The sequence below is a fragment of the Strix uralensis genome, chromosome 4 (genome assembly GCF_047716275.1).
Source record: "Strix uralensis isolate ZFMK-TIS-50842 chromosome 4, bStrUra1, whole genome shotgun sequence".
NCBI classification, from domain to species: domain Eukaryota; kingdom Metazoa; phylum Chordata; class Aves; order Strigiformes; family Strigidae; genus Strix; species Strix uralensis.
In genome coordinates, this window is record NC_133975.1 from 13553840 (window position 1) to 13570768 (window position 16929).

Sequence of the window (16929 nt, forward strand, 5' to 3'; positions counted from 1 at the left end):
ATATGGCAGACCTACAAAGGAAATTGTTTCAAGTTCTTTTCTCCTGTACTTCTACCACCTCTAATTTTTAATCCATAATGTTATTAAATAAAATTCTATGTATTTATGAAATTGAGATCAGAAGCAGAACTCTGCAATTCTGAACAGTTCACATGAAAGAATATTTATTTTATCATTTGAGTGCATTTGCATATGCATTGTTTGTTCCATTTACATTGTAAGACTGCCAGAAAAATGTCTTTTTCTTCTTTTTCTTAAAAACAGTGGTGATATTTATTGTCATATCATACCTCCACTTTTATGATTAAGTATGTGGCCTGAAATGCTACTGCTTATTAAAAAAAAAAAAAGTTTACAAACTGAACAGGTAGGACAGATTAATATTGCTCTTAAAATAATAAATTTGCTGTTTGCTACTTCAAATGACAGTTGGAAATCTTATTTTACTAAAATACAAAATATTTAACTATCACCACCAGAAAACCTCTTACAAAAACCAGCAGGTTAGCATCATATTACTTCTCTTCAAGGAAGTTACTGCACTGTTAACCAAGGCATTTCTTTCACAACTCAAGAACAAAGTTACTAAAAACTGGAACTCTGAGGTTTCTCTCAAGCTGATAAGATATCCTGTTCAGAGAAGCTGGGCAAAAAATGATCTATGTAAATATGAAAATTAAACTAATATCTGGACTTACACAATCATTCTAAAACTCTTGTGTCACCCTGCACAAATCAACATGACTTCCAGCAAAGCAGCTATGAAAACTGCAATGAAACAAAAATTAGTATAGATAATTCAATTTCACTGTTAAATGCAATAGTTGAATAAGCAGCGGAGTGAACTTCTACCCCAGAAGACAGAACCAGGATAATAGGAATTCACTCAACAGAGACCTTTAGCTAATTAGTAACAGTCATTAACTCAAAATCTTCAGCCAGCAAAATTGAAATATCATGAAACAGTAAAAAGTTTTTCCTGAAGTTTCGTAAGTAATCAGTCCAACAAATCACTGGAAGCTGGCTCCGTTTCTTTCAAGATAAGCCAGTGGCCTAAATTCAATGCAGTGTTTTAATGTTGCACTCCCACTCAGCCACAGAGTCTTCAAATTTGTTTCAAGTTTGTAATAACAGATTACAGTGTCACAAGGATTTAGTGAGAATTAATCACTCAGCCAATGGCAGCAATACGCATTACTGATTTCTTCATTAGTGATGCTTCAAGCAGCCTTTTTTCTTTATGCTAATAAAACACTATTTTCTTTAAAAGCACACATGACATGCTAAATGATCAAAATAATTTCCTTAATCACTCTACGTATGTTTTAACATGTTTTCCCACTTTACTGTTGAAGGTTATCATCTCAGTCTAAATCCTGACTAAGCTAACGCTACCTGGAATAACTCTGCAGAGTATACGTATCTTGCAACTCAACTCTGCTGTTCTGATGTTAAAACTATACAATCTTAAGAAAAGTTGCTTTATTTTTTTCTGGCCTTCCGCTGCCCCTAGCCTCTTACTCTCTTTTCTCTCTGTGTACTTTCTTCCCCAGTCTATATATGCAAAATCTCATCTGCAGTGCAACTATGGCGACCTTCAGAATTCTTCTGTGACCAAGCTAGTTCATCTAACCAAACTATAGAAACAACAAAAAACCCACACTCACACAATTTAATAACATATAAAAAGCGTAACAGCTCCTCCTTTCCATACAGCACCTTAAACACAGGCACACTAAAATGAAACAATTTGCTTGAATCCACTCAGTGACAGAGCTGATAGAAAACTGCAGGTCTCTTCAGTCCTAGTCCAGCGTTCTATCCAGCAGACCTTGTTCCTTATATAAATTTGATAAATAACTAGGGGAAGATTTTTAAAAGCTACAAAAAGAACACAAGGCTATTCAGATTTCATCCCTGTTAAAATCTATTTTTATTTATTCACAAGTTTTTTGCACAGAGTATACATTTTCACATGCAATCCTTTCTAGAATAAGGCCTAGGAAGTTACAGACAAAAGTAAGATTAGCATGGACCGCATATTTGAAAATTCTTCCTCAATACAGTAAAAAAGACAAATTTAAACATTCCCCAAGTTATATTAAAAATGAAAACTGTTATAGCAAGCCTGAGCACAGACTATGCACAAACTTAGCAAAATATAATTCATCTATTACATGCAATACCACAACAATGAAAAATGAATTTAAATCCTTTATAATTGAGATTTTCACACTACTGCCTTAGAAATATATCTCTTGGAAAGACAGATACCAAAGTGGATATACAGAAACTAAGTTACGAACAGAATCTACATAATGCAGAAATAATCAATGAATAGTTTTATGCAAGTAAATCCAAACACTTGCATGTGAAATTATAAAGCAAATAGAAGATTAAAAATTTAAAATATTCAGTAGGTTCCAGTAAAGCTGGAGAAATAACTTATAGAAAGAAGTCTGCAAAAGAATAATCTTTGTCCTGAATGTTCAAACTACTGAACCCTTCCCTCCACCCCCCAACCACCACCGTGGCCCAATAAAATACACATTCAGTCCCTCAGCATCCATTATAAATGCACACAACTAACTTTCAGGAAAGTAGAACAAGATGCCTTTTAGTAAAAATATTATAACTAGTTCATCGAGATCTTGTTCTGCTAAAACACTCTGACAGCCCTGCAGTTACCTGGCACTTCTGCCTACAAAAATCTGGTAAATTATTTCCAAATTCTTTAAAAAACATACTTTTTTGTCCTATCAGCCAATTTTCTTTTTGTCTGTGTACTGAAATGCAACTGAGCATTCAAATATTCATTTGAACATTTTTATACTGTATCATGAAATTTGAAAAAATTCTTGGGGTGGGGTTGGGGAGACGGACACAACACAACTCCTTTCTATAGTTACATTTACAAATGACCCAACCAGCCTGTCATCGTTGTTGGACTAAAACGAAAGATTTCAATCTCTGTTTCCACAATTCAGAAGAAACTATCCCAATAAACAGAGCATATTAAATAGCTTCTAGAAGATAATTCTTATTCCAAGCTCCACTAGCAGTGCAGATAACTAGAATAGTTCCTGCTACCTCTCTTTGCCTACAGGAATTGTAAGTCTTGCTGTCTTCATCAGATTCTGCTTTACCAGACATTGTTACTCATTATAGTAGTAAGTTATTACTTTTAGTTATTAGCTATTGGTTCTTATTACCATTATACAATGTTAGGGACTTCACCCTATCAGTCTATCAGACAGGTATGAAATCCATGCTATAAATGAATGTTTTAAGAAAAAGAAAGAAGAAAAATAAGCTGCAATGGAGTAACAAGAAATAAGGGTCTTTTACTCTCGCAAACTACAAAAACAAAACAGATTTTAAAAAACCCTCCAATTTCTTATTTTGAACACATGAACATTTAGATGGCTTTAAAGGAAATATTTAACACATACGTACTACTTTCAACATCCATCACTACAAATTTTGTATGCTGCTTTACGCAAAGCTTAAAGGAGAAGCAGACTGATAGATGATTTTGCTAGGATTCTAGCTAGGTAGCTAGAAAGTCTATTCTGACTCTACAGCACAATGCCTAAAACCCAATAGAATTCCACTGAAAATTCACCCACGGTAAGTATAAAACCAGCCTCTTGGCTTCCTTCATTCCCCTTAATCACCTAGAAACAAGATGCTCAAGAAGGACAAATAACAAAGTTATGAGCAGTATCTAGCTCTTCCCCTGTCCCTATTCCTGCTAGAATGCACAGCAAACGAGCGAAGGAAAATGCTGACATCATTTTACCCCTATGGAATTTCTCTTACTTGGAAGACTAACGAATAGCAACAACAACAAAAGCAGTGGGGAATGCAGACTATGAAGTCAGCATATTAAGATAAGAAAAGTTCAAGGCCTCTAATTTTTCCTTTTGGGTCACATACTGATCTGTTTGCTCCTTCCTTTCCTTCTGATTCCCCTGCTGATAAGCAGAAAAGCTAGAGGGTCATGTATCCAATCCAAATTTGCAAAATCTGTGGCCTCAAGGAATCATTACCCCCATGGTGCACAAAACAAATTAACTGATAAAGTTCTGTGACTGTACATGTGGGAATATCTGCTAAACAGAATATGGCGGGGATATAAACTGCTGATGCTTTCAATGGAGTGAACAAACCGGGATTTCCCCTGTAATTCTTAAGTCTTTGAAAATGAAGAACATTATAAATACATCATGTGCTACTCATTTTATTCAAGTTACCTACATCCCCCTTTTATATCTCAGTGATCAAAATAGACGATTTTGATACCTATACGATATGCTTTATTGATTGGGAGGGGTTGTACACTACCATTTTAGCATATCCATACTGACAAGAAACAGCAGATGGAGGATTAGTACAAAATAAAATCTGTACAGTTACATGTCAAGTAACAATCAAGTTCCATGTCATTTACTTTTATAAGGCATATTTTTGTCTTAAATGATAAAAAAAAATGTCAATTTCAGACTCCCATGGATTGTGAGAAGCCTGCAATACTTGGGTTTTAAGCACTGCAGTAGTTTGTTTTACACAATTATCTACTGAATCATCACGAGCTCACTTTTGACAGCTAAGAAACCAGATTTGATCTACGATTCCCACCTCATCCCAGGAACACAGAAGTAATATGCCATGTGCCACTGAAGGTAAAAACCTAAACATTTAAAAGGGTTTGCATGAGGAAAATCAACTACCGGTACCACAGTGTCCTCTGATCCCAGGCCTACAAACTACAACCCGAATTACTTATATTTGGAAAACATCGAAATACAGGAATACCTTTTACTTGAATGGACAAGCAAATCGTACTATTTTCACCCTTCAGATCAGTATCAGGTACTGCAATGAGTAATTAAAACAAAGGCAAAACCGAAAAAAGCACCGCACTTTCGCTTTTCTCAAAGTTTCATAACACAACTTAGCAAATGTATACTTTTAATCCAGAAGACACGAGGAGAAGATAGAAATGAGTTTGCTGGAATGAAGTGTCAGTTTGTGTCACTTCTGCATTCAGCTGTAACCTTCGCCAAACCTTGTCTGTCCGTGTCCCCCCCTCCCCCCCGCCCATTGCCGACGAGAGGCTGCGGCCCTGCCGGGCCCGCCCAGGCGCGCAGCTCCGAGCGGCCATAGGATGCGGCTCCCATCCGTCTCCTATCAGCCCAGCTCCTCCTCCTGAAACAGCAGCAGCCCTAGCCCTTCCATCCGCCTTTTGCCTTCAATAGGCCCTAAAGGACAATGCTATTGGAAAGGGGGGGAGATAAAAAAAAAAAAAAAAAAAAAAAAAAAAAAAAGGAGGGGAACGAGTCCCACCAGCTAGCTCGGCCCCCAGGGTAACCCCGGAACGCCGCAGCTGAGCCAGCGGTGGTACCCATTTACCGCGATCCCGAGGCATTTCGCCCGGTCTCCCGACTCCTCCTCACCGGTCAGCAGCCGCTGTCTGCGCTTTGTACAACTACGCACAGATGAAAGGTCACGGCGTGAGCCGTTCCCGCACGCCAGCCGGGCCTGCCGGGAGGCGGGGGGGTGCGCAAAGCCCCGTCACTTCAACCTCACGGTCAGGCTGGGCACGGAAGGGGCTGCCAGGCTCAGGCTCTCGCTACCCCGACCCGAAGCGCCGCATCCGCCGGTTTCCCGTCCACTGCGCCGGGTGACATCGGCGCCGGCCGGCACCCACGACGGGTGGGTGCTGGGTGCCACCTCCCTCTCCCTCCTCCTCTCCTCCCGGGCGTGACCCTGCCCGAAGGCACGGAGCCCCGGCTCCCGCTCTAGGCCGGTGCCTCCCTCCCTCCCTCCCCCGCCCCGACACAAGCCGCTCACCTGACGCTGGGACCCCGGGGGCCGGACCGGGATGGAGGAGCGCGGGGGGGGCGGGGGGGGCGGGGGGGGCTCAGCTCCCAGGCAGGCGCTCGGACCGGGGCACCCCGGCCGGGCCCCCGGCCCCGCCCCCGAGCCCTGCCTCGCCGCCGGCCCGTAGCCAGCCCCCCCGGCCGGCCCCTCGCGCTCCCTGTCACCCCCTCCCCGGCCCCTCTCCTCCCGTCGCCGCGCTTCCTCCCCTCTCCCCCCGGCCCTGCCCCCGGCCTCCCCGGCACGCTCCCGCCGCGCTGCGGCAGGCGCAGTCGAGAAGCGGGACGCGCCGTCCCGGGAAACCGTCCTCCCAGCGCCGGCCAGGCCCGGCCCCGCAACTCCTCCTCTTCCCAGGCTGTTAGCGGAGAGGGGAGGGAAGAGCGGGCCGGCGCGGGCCTCCTCGGCCGGGCCCTGAGCCGCCGGCCCGACCCTCCCCGGGGGTCGAGCCTGCCCGTCCCTCAGCGCAGCGGCGGGAAGGAGGAGGACGGGGCGGGGGGGGGGCTGGGGGGCACACCGGCCGCCGCCTCCCGGCTCCGTTCTCCCGTTGCCACGGGAAGGGCGGCAGCCGCCCTCCCTCCAGCCCTGCCCCTCCCTCTGCTCCCCGGGCCCGCGGCGGGTATTTACCTGCCGTGGCGGCGCAGAGCGGGGCCCTGGGGCCTCTGGCAGCCGGAGGAGGCGGCGGACTCCGTCCCGCTGCTGCCGTCCCCGAGTGAGGCGGGCGGGACGGAGCCGGGACCTGCCCTGGGAGGCGTTACGTAAACCGGCGGCGGCAGCGGCGGCTCCGAGCGCCACGGGGAGGGAGGGGGGCCGGCCGCTCCGTCACCCGGCAACAGGACTCAGCGCCCCGGCGGACTGCGCCGCAGGCTCCTCCCCATATCCTTCCGCCCAGAGGGCGGCCCAGATCCCGCCGCCCAGGCGCGCGGGCCGGGCTGTGGGGCCGCGCCGGGGGGCTGCGGGCGGCGAGGGGCGCGCTGAGCTCTCGACCGCGGCGGGGGGGGGTGTGCCGCGCCGCGTCGCTCTGTCCCGTCCCCCTCCGGTAGTGCCCGGGCGCCAGCGAGCCGGCTCCATGGCGAGCCGCCGCGCAGGAAGGGCGGGGGGGCAGAGGGGAAGTATCCCTTTGCCCTGGTTGTACAGCCTCGGCCCGGCCCCGCCCGCCGAAAGAGGGCCGCGCTGTCCGCCGGGCGCCTGAGGAGAAAAGGGGCGGGCGAGGCGTTTGAAAGTCACCGGCCGGCCGGCGGGGAGAGCGCCGCCGAGGGCCGCCTCAGCGGCGGGCCAGGGCAGCGGCGCCCTCGTCGTCGTCGTCCCTCATGCCTGCGGCAGCCGTCACCCGGGCGGGGAGGCGGGCGGCGGCCCCTCGCCTCGCCTCGCCTCCCTCAGCCAGCTGCCGGCGGGAGCCACCCTGGCCCCCTCGGGAGGGCTGGCTGCGTGGTAGCGACGGGGAGGGAAACACCCAGGGCCGGGGCAGGAATGCGAAGGAGGAAATGGGGGATAATGATGGAGTGTGGCGGTGTTGGTAATGTGAGGTCCTTTTGAAATCCTTCACGACTCCGAGGGCAAGGTTAGCAATAGTTTATTTTGCTGCTAAATGAAAGCCCGTCTGGAAGGAAAGTTGTCTTTTAGAAGATTGATGCTATTGAAAGTCGGTTTTAGTAGGTGAGCTCCTCAGGAGCCGGGAGAATTTTATTCCCATTGATTAAATGCCAGCTTAATCAGAACTGTTTACACAACTGTAGAGTAATGAAAGAGCGACATTTTTAGCATAGTAGATGGGTGAAAATGGGCCACTGTAAGACTGAAAATATGACAAGACACACCAAAGTACTAATTAAGCTGCTTAATTGGGAAAATAATAATGCCCTTTTCAGGTGTACACTAGCACCTTACATTTCTCAAATATACGAACACGTATGGGTCTAAGGAAAGTCAATATTATGTAAGATGTCAAAGTAAGACCTCTGTCTGTGCGTAATCCTAAGGGTTTTCTTCCTTTTATTCACTGCTAAATGTGGCTCCTAGAGTTCCAAAATGCGGTATGTCATCTACGTTGGCTAACACTGTTCCTTCTGTGCAAACAACGTGACTGGAACCAGGCTCATCTTTGAAAAGGTGATTACCCCCCCACCCCGGATGTAGCCCCATTTAGGCCTTTCACCAAGTTAAGCCTGTATATAAAAATACATATCATAAGAAACATGAACACAAGCCAAGATAGTAACCACTGCCTCCCAGCCTATATCCTCATTTCCTGATACAGGAGCAGCATTACTCTTATTTTTGATTTAGCTAGGTTTTGCTTTCCTTAGCGCCTAATTTGGTCATAAATGTGATTTAGGCTAGTCAAAAGTTAAATATGCAGGATTCTGTAGCTACAATGGACTACTAACATTCTCTTAACCACCACGGAGGCAGTAATTGATGTCATGAATGTGCAGTTAATAGTTTGGCTTTCTCCAAACCTTGAAGGAGTATTATGGGAAAGCTCTAAAGAGAAAGTAGTGCTAGAAACCCCATGATAGAGGGACAGCATCATTCTGGGAACCATTTAATTACTGTTCACTTTATTTTCTTGTTATGAAAAGCTGAAACTGAAAAGCTTTGGGGGAAAAATCCTGCTGACAGTTTTCTGCTGAGTCATTCCACTGGTTTATCAGAAGCATTTCACCAACACTGTAAAACGACTCCCGCCAATCGCAATCAAATCTCCTTTTGTTCATGAGCTCAGAATCTGAATTCCCCTTTCAAGGTAGAAATAAAATATAGTGAAATGTGGGACACCTGGAACTGGTCTCTAATATGAATTGGCACCAATTTAAATCAATCTGCATTCGGTCTTCTGAACGTATTCTAAATGTATTAGTAGTGTATATCACTAATACGAGTCCACTTACCATATTTTACCGTTTCTAGAATTTTTTTTTTCTCTGAAAGCTCTGCAGAAGGGACAGATGCTCAGAACATCAGTGTTCTAATGGAGCAAGTCAGAGCATGCAAGCCAGTGACAGATTACTCTGAATATCCACGTAGTTGCTGTGTGACATTTCAAATTGACAGTTCTGGTTTTGTGGTCAGATCTCAGGAATCCCGACAGTGGAATTTTTGGTTTGCTTGTTGGTTTTGGGGGGTTTTATTTTCCTAACAGCCAACCTGATTCTGATCTCCATTTGGCAAGCGTTTCAGAAACAGCTGGTACACGACCATATGCCGTGCTGGCACTGCTGTGAGCTTATTTCCCACTTGTCCTCCTGGTCAATCAGAGCTGCTCCATGTGCTGAAGGACAGCTGGTCCCTTGGCATGCGAAGCAGCTAATGAACTTTTCCTCCAAAAATTCGTAGGGATAGAGCATGCTAACTCCAATCAGTCCTTTCCTTTCTGAACTACTATCAAAGATGGAAGTTCTCTATGGGAATCCTGTTTGTTGGCCCGTGTGACAGCCTACACACAGGGAGAACAATTAGGTGGGTGTGCATTGTAGGTGACAGCACTTGTTTGGAAAACCAAGGTTAAATGATCTGTGTTGAAAAGAATGCTAAACAACATCTGAGTGACTGATGGGCTTGTGCTTTTAGCTGTGGGCCTCCCCAAGTACCGGTTTCCCTTTTTCATTCTGACCCCTGCTGGAAAGGGTCTCCAATAAATTTCTAAAATTGTATCAATCTCATCATATACTATTTTTTTTCCTATTAAGGAACATACTTAAGAAGGAATTGCACAGCAGTTCAGTATTACATAGCCACAGCTTGTAAGCATTTTACAGTCAGCCATCCATCTTACTTCCTTAAAATGGGTGAGTTTATAATATTCCCTAAAATTTCCTGCCAGGTGCAATAAAAAAACCCTGATTTTCCCTGAGCAGGGGTTCTGTATCAGTTAACTTTGAAAGTCATGATAACCAATCATGAGACAGTCCTCTATGTTCACACTTCATAAACTGTTCATATGAAATGCTTGATAGAAACAATCTGCCCATTCAGCGTTTTAGAAATGGAGATAGAGCAACATTCATGAGGGAATAAATGTAGTTTAAGAACAAAAAAGATCATCTAAGTTTGCAGGATCTAAATATATACATAAATTCATAGATATTTTTAAAATGCATGAAATGGATGGACCTTAATTTAAGGTGAAACAAGGAACATCCAATAGATACATGATGCATTTTATTGGATATCTTGATGTACAGCTTCAGAAGTATATAATTATCTCTTTGAAACTATTTTGCTTAATTGCATGAAGGCTTGCATAACTTTTTTACTACTTTTCACGGTCCATTTCAGGTTTTGAGCAAAGACTCATGCAAAACGTTCACACCTCCCAGAAGTAATAACTAGGTTCAAATGACACATTCAAAAGGCATTCCTCAGCACTAGATCAGGTTTCAGATTCCTTTTTACTGATCCCTCTTTCCTAATAATATCCCCACGCAGTGGAAAAGCAAGCTGTAGATACCCACAGCATCAGAGGGCCACTTTGTTGTCAGCATCAAGGATACCTCAGCTACCGCAGTGAATGGAAAGTAACATTAAATTTTAGTAGGATCTGCATTAGACCACAGTTTGACCTTTTCCCTTTCAGACTCCTCTCTAACAGGTTTCAATATCTTTAATAGGAACACGCTAGCGTGGTGAGTTTGGAAAATCTGAGTCATTTGAAAAATCAGTTACTTAATTCAAAGCAAAATTATGTTCTATTTAATACAACTCTATCACTATAACCTCAAAATGCATTTTTGCTTTCTTTGAACACAAACTGCACACAGGGAACTGTCACAGAAATTGCAGGTCAGGCAGTGCGGTTTTGTAACAAGACTGTCTGGACTTGGTGTTGGCATTTCTTTGCGACTTTTTTTTTTTTAAGTTATTCTGCTTCGGTGTACTCTTACCCCTTTTCATCCTGCAGTACTAACAATTGGGAAACCCTAATAATACCTTGAGAAACCTTTAGAAAGTCCAAAATAATACATGAACGGGACTCTGTCTCAACATGCTGCTGTGCATAAAACAGACCACCTGAAGACTACTGTAAGAAATGCTCAGAGAAGATGTGAAAGATCCGCTATAATTGCCTACACCGCTTTGGACAAACAGCCAAGCAGTACAAAAGATAAAGAAAATGAAAGCTTTATACTACATAATGGATGTAAAAGTCCAAGAACCTAGATAGCGCATTTGAAACAATAAACCAAGGAACAGCTTTCACTAGTGGTATAATGAAAAGACTACAGAAAGTACAGTGCTATAAAAATGAAATAATTTTCACAAGTGATGAAATACAAAGCAAGTATTACATGTGATTGCATTTTAAAGACAGTAGTCACCATCAAATATACCAATGTCTCAAAATCTGATCTTTTTTTGTAATGCATATGTAGAAGTATTTGATGTCATAATGAGGTACTAATTTAATTGCATTATATTTGTTGCTACATCAGCTATTGTCGAGCCATTAAGTTAATTACATGTTAAGTTTTAAACTAGATGAAACACATTATGACATCTGTTTTTTCCTATTTACTACAGCATTCCAGAATTACCATGTTGGAAATGTCTGAGGTTTTGGCAGCTTGCTGTCTTACAAATAGTTCATGAATACAATTAACCATCCTTGAGTAGCCTGCAGCATCAGCATCCAGTCTCCTTGCCTTACTCGTCAGAAATACAATTATTGTTCCACACTAATTCCTCCAAACATTTTTTTCAGATATTGGCCATATTCTCAGTCAGCGAAAATGCTGAGAAGAGAGTTGATCGCATTATACTAGCTGACGATCTGGCCACGGATTTTGGAATGAATATATTAAAAGAGTCATTCCGTCTTTATTAATGGTTTATATGAAACAAAAAGTGAAACACATGAAAATATATCAAGTTCTTAAACTAATCGCATTGAAGGTATTATTCTTTCATCCAATGCATCAGCATTTTCTTAACATGTTATTCTGTTGCAGACCCTAGTAAAAGAAAAGATCCTTTGTCTATTAATGGGTTATTGTCCTGGCACTTTGACATGTTTTGACTGATCAAAAAAGCTTTCTTATCTGATCCCATGTTAAAAAAACTGGAAAGCAAAAAGAGCGCATGTTTTCAGAGGCTTAAAAAAAAGAAACTAACATGTTTTGAAAGCTCTGGCAGGTAAGGGAATTTGTGTGCATGACTTACAGGCTGTAATAAACTTACGTATATTTGTGTGTGTGAACTGTTTTATCTGTGTGGGAGTAGAAGGAAAAATGGCCATTGCTGCTTTCTGATAAAACTGATAAGCTGAGAAGTGCTGCCATTAAAAATAACTAATTCCATAGATATTGAAGAACCATTAAGAGTGGCTGATTAACACCAGCAGCCGTTATAAAGAGCTCATATAGAATAGGGAATAAAAGTCAAGTTTGACAAAAGCAGCTTTTAAAATAGGGTGCTGAATCCCAACCAAAAAAATTACTATTTTGATCTTAGAAAAAAATTGTTTGGAAATACGTTCTGAGATCTAGTACCTGCATTTCCAAACCTGTAACTGCACTAAGGAGAGATTTCTAGCTAGTGTGATTGACTACAGGGCTGTCAGCCTGAAATAGAAAGCATTGAGCAGCACAAGAGAAGGAAAGGATACTTTTCTGTCAAGAAGTAGCTATTATTTCAATACTTTGCAACTACACTGATATGCTCTCTAAGTATCTTTCATGATATTTTGGCCTGTAATTTTAACTGAATGATATTTAGATGTTCATTTGCAGTATTACTCACTGGAACTTGTTAATGGGAAACAAACTATCTCGCTTTCCAAGGCCAATTTCTGTATTTATATTATAAAGGTGTTTTGTCTCAAGAAAGTTATCTCTGTTGAGATGAAAACTACTTGTTTTCTGGTTTCATTAGGATTTTGTGTTGAAATAGGTGTGTCTTTGTGTTCGATACGATTTCAATATCAACTGCCCAGAGACAAAAAAACACACATAGTTGACTGGCTGAATGAAAATTGCTGTCTTGATGTTAAAAGAACCCCACACAGTTCGACAATTGAAGAGGTCATGAAATAAAGAAATGGTTAAATGTCTAGACCCAGCCAGCTTTTCCAGGTGTGGGGAAGATGGAGGTCATTTCCACTAAGAAAGCAACTTTTTTTTTCTCTGAGGCTGATTGTAGGCCCCGATAGAGCTAAATAATGAACCTACTGTGATCAGATAACACAAGGAGGAGACACATGAGATCAAGATAATCCAGTGGTGGCATATCAGAGGAGAATATTACATGCCAGGTGAGGGCCACAACTACAGATCACAGATGGGAGTATAATCCTATGAGATGAATTGCTTGGACTTTATTTGTTAAAGGGGAAAAATGAATGCAGTATCATTAAATAAGAGAATAGTTTATTTCTCAGAACAAATATTTTCTTCCTAAATGTCAATGTCAGTATTCACAACAGTGAATAAAAACTGGCAGCCAAGGGCATTGCTTTTTGGCTTGTTGCAGTATTTTGATTTTACAGATTTTTATTTCTGGGAGCATACTGTCACAGCTGCACGTGCTCCTGTACACTGAACAGTACTTAATTGAAAAGTTCTGCAGGTAGGAGATGATATCCTTAGAAGCAAGCTGAAAATTCCATGCTTCACTGTTGTGCATAAAAAAGATATCTGAAATTGGAGCACTGATGTGCCAAAAAAATATTATGGCAACATTACTTCCGCAGTCAGTGGAAAACTGAAAGCCACCGTAAAAACGGATTCAGGGCACCTGTATGAGGCACCAGCTTCCCTGCCCTGATTGCCTAGGGCTGCCAGCTGATCCGGGACTGCCATATGCTGAAACGGAATACTGCTTAGAGCTCATCAGTAGAAAATACTACTGAAAACCATCTGAAGAATCATCAGGTTCGGCTTTGCCAGAAATAACTCTGGACACCAAGACTTTTTTACAAGTAGGGGCTGTGAGGGGCCTCCACTTCACATCTGCATGATTACACTTCCTTCTCACTCCCTGAAACCAGTGTGGCTGCATCCAGGTTTCCTATTGGAGATGGTTCTTGGCACGTGCTATCTCCAGACGATGCTAAGCAGTTGCTACTGGCCAACTATGCTAATAGTTATGTACTATGTAGTCCTGCATTCAAGTCCATACCCTGGTCTTGGTTTATATGCCAGTGTAAACGTAACTTCAGAGTTCAAAATACTGATTTGTGTCTTCATTGCAGGCAGGTAACAGTGGAGGATGTAGCTGTGGCAGCCCTGTACACAGTAATCTGTAGATTTGAACATTTGTCTTGGAAGACAGAAATGTTTCTTCTAGGATCTTTTCAGTCTTGAGTAAGCTGAACCCACTAATTCTGATTTTTCAAAGGAATGAGCAAATGGTAGAATCCCCTAGGATACAGGCCACTCTCCATCCATCTTGTTGCGACTAGATTATTGTTCAGACAGGAAAGGCAGATCCAAGAAGAATATAAAACCAGACCCAAACTCCCTATATCTTCTTGCTGAAGATACTCCTTTGAAATGAAAAGTCTAGAAGTTTTGGAATTCAAACTCTATTTCCTTTTATATGTATGCAGTTTACCCAGCTCTGTAATGCAAAATGTAAATACTATCTCTATCTCATGAGTGAGTTACTGAGAGTTAAGAGGAAGGAGGATACAGACGTCATCCTAAGCTACAATCTACGCTGCTGATTAGAGCAGTCTTCTGGAAGAGCTTGCTCCACAGGCGGGATAAGAGTGCTAATGTCAGCTGAGGGTACTAAATGGATTTTGAGCTAAATTCAGTGCTATTCATGGATGCTAGGTGTGGGAATAGGCTCTCTGGGGATGAGTTTAGAGTTTAGGCACTTCTTTCTCGATTAAAGCTTTAAGAGTTCACTTTGGGATACTTTTAAGTAGGAGGGGGGGTGTGTATTCGTAGCAAATTTTGCAGTCCGACGTGGAAACTCTAGTAAATTTTAAGCTCTTCCATGGATAATAGGTGACCTGAATAGCACTCTTGAATTTTAGGCATCATGCAGACTGGAACTATTACAAAGCTGGTAGAAGACCAATGAGCAGAGATAGGCTCTTATAACTGAAATGTGTTATTTGCTCTCTCATCTTCAAGACATGCACATATGGAAAAGTAAAGAAGGCAGCTTCCCTGCTTACAGTCACCCAACTTTTGAATGAGGGGGTAAATTCCCATAGTTTGGATTCAATTCCTTAAGATATTTGATACATTTTCTGGGTGTCTGCACAGTATTTCTTCTGTGAATGAGGTTAACCATATATGTGATACTAGTCTTCATGTTCCTTGTTTCTTGGGTTTATCACCATCTGATAATGTATCGTGCAGTGAAAGTGAGGTATCCAGCTGCAGTTTCTTTTCAGCAAACTCACTGACTTTTCTAGACAGTAACTGCTTGTCATTATTTGTGACAAGGAAGTTTTGAAAACTGTTACACAAGCTGGTGGTAGAAGGAAGTACTTCCAATGTACGTTAAAAGTACTGCCCCATTTGTTTTACAAAGAAAACCTTACCAATAGCTCAGCTGAAATTTAATAACTGCCTAGTTTCACTGCTCTTAGTGGTCTCATCCAACGTCAATGGTAAGTGCTTACTTTTTTCTGTGATTGGTCTCAAAATTTGAGCGTGTGATTGTTTGCATCAACTATTCTGCTTTCTATAGTTACGTGAGATGATAACAGGCTTCCATGATTTGTTAAATTTTTTTTACACATAGATGCAGTGAATATTTTAACTGCATACCTTTTTCTGTCTCACCATCCCATTGCAGGAGTTCACCCGAGACATGTCTCATTGGGGGCAGCCAGGTTTTGGGTTTATGTAGTGGCACATAAATCAGCATACTTCTTTGCTTGTGATGTTGATTTGGGGAGGATTTTCTTTTAATTCTGTAATGATTAGGTTCTCCAGTGCCCTTCTCTTATTTTTCATGGTGGTAGGTTTTGTAATGTCAACTGATATTATATTCCTTTGGCACACCTATCATTTGCATGCACATAAGGCACTGAAGGTGCTCATTATTTTCAGCTAACAAGTAATCTTGTTCCCACTTAATTTGAAATACATTGTTCTCTCTCTCCTAATTTTGGCTTTTACAGTTACTTGCCTCATTGCATTTGGATTACACTGCACCATGTTTTAATACATCATATTTAAAACCCGTAAGATAAAACATCGCAATAAATAGATACATAGATATAATTGCAGTGGAAACATTATGGCAGCTAGGGAGGTTGACATGATTTATCACATGTCAAGGGTACATCATCATAGTTATAGTGGACAGTATGGTGCTGCTCCACTGAGTAGAAGCTCAGTTGTTCCACTGGTCTCACCAGCCTCTCAGCCTTCCCAGGGCTGAATAGAGAGGTTGTACCAACATGTTTCTGCACTCAGCACACAGCAGTGGCAGAACTCTCTACAGACAGGCTCTTGTGATAATGTTACTGCTGCAGCAACCCATTCCCAGAAGGATCTGAGAAGGTTTATCAGAGGTTCATGCACATGCATGCTCCGCTTTTTTAACCCTGGAGCTGCTGCTGGACAAATATGCCAGTGTCTGCTTGCCAAGCAATGGCAAACCACTCCTTCATGTGGAAGCAGCAACTTCTGATGAGATTCATGCACCTCCTGAATTAGTCATTTCCTGTTATCTCCACTCCAAGATGTACTAGATGGTAATGACGGTATGAGAGGAATTGTCTTGTGGGCTGTATTTGGCTTGTATAACACCCATGGTAGTGTATCATATTTGCATACAAATATCAGTTACTATTTGCAGTGGCAAAATGTCTTGGTAAGAGATTGATGTAATGCCAATGAAAAAAATAAACTTCGTAATTTACATTATCTCTTTGGGGAAGTTTTACCACATACAACTATGAATACTCATTTTGTCTTGCATAAGGTTTGTTTCTTTCACTTTTGGTCCCTTTTCCATGTGACAGATAATCAAAAAAACCGTTTGTACACTACAATATAAGGGAGTCCACTAGAAGTCACAGCAGAATATTTATATTTATTTATATTTATTTATATTTATGTATATTTCATTTCATTTCATTTC

General features: G+C 42.4%; 1 protein-coding gene across 5 annotated transcripts in view; it reads right to left on the bottom strand.

Moving 5' to 3' along the window:
- The window catches only part of KIAA0232 (KIAA0232 ortholog), a 65431-nt gene extending 58669 nt beyond the window's left edge, over positions 1–6762 (bottom strand). For 2 of the 5 annotated variants that reach the window (XM_074865696.1, XM_074865695.1), the window contains exon 1: positions 6508–6761. The gene's annotated coding sequence lies outside the window, so the exon portion shown is untranslated. Of the gene's footprint in view, positions 1–5856; positions 5873–6507 lie in introns of those variants that run through there. The other 3 variants (XM_074865693.1, XM_074865691.1, XM_074865692.1) reach the window with 3 other exon arrangements.
- Positions 6763–16929: the final 10167 nt, after the last annotated feature.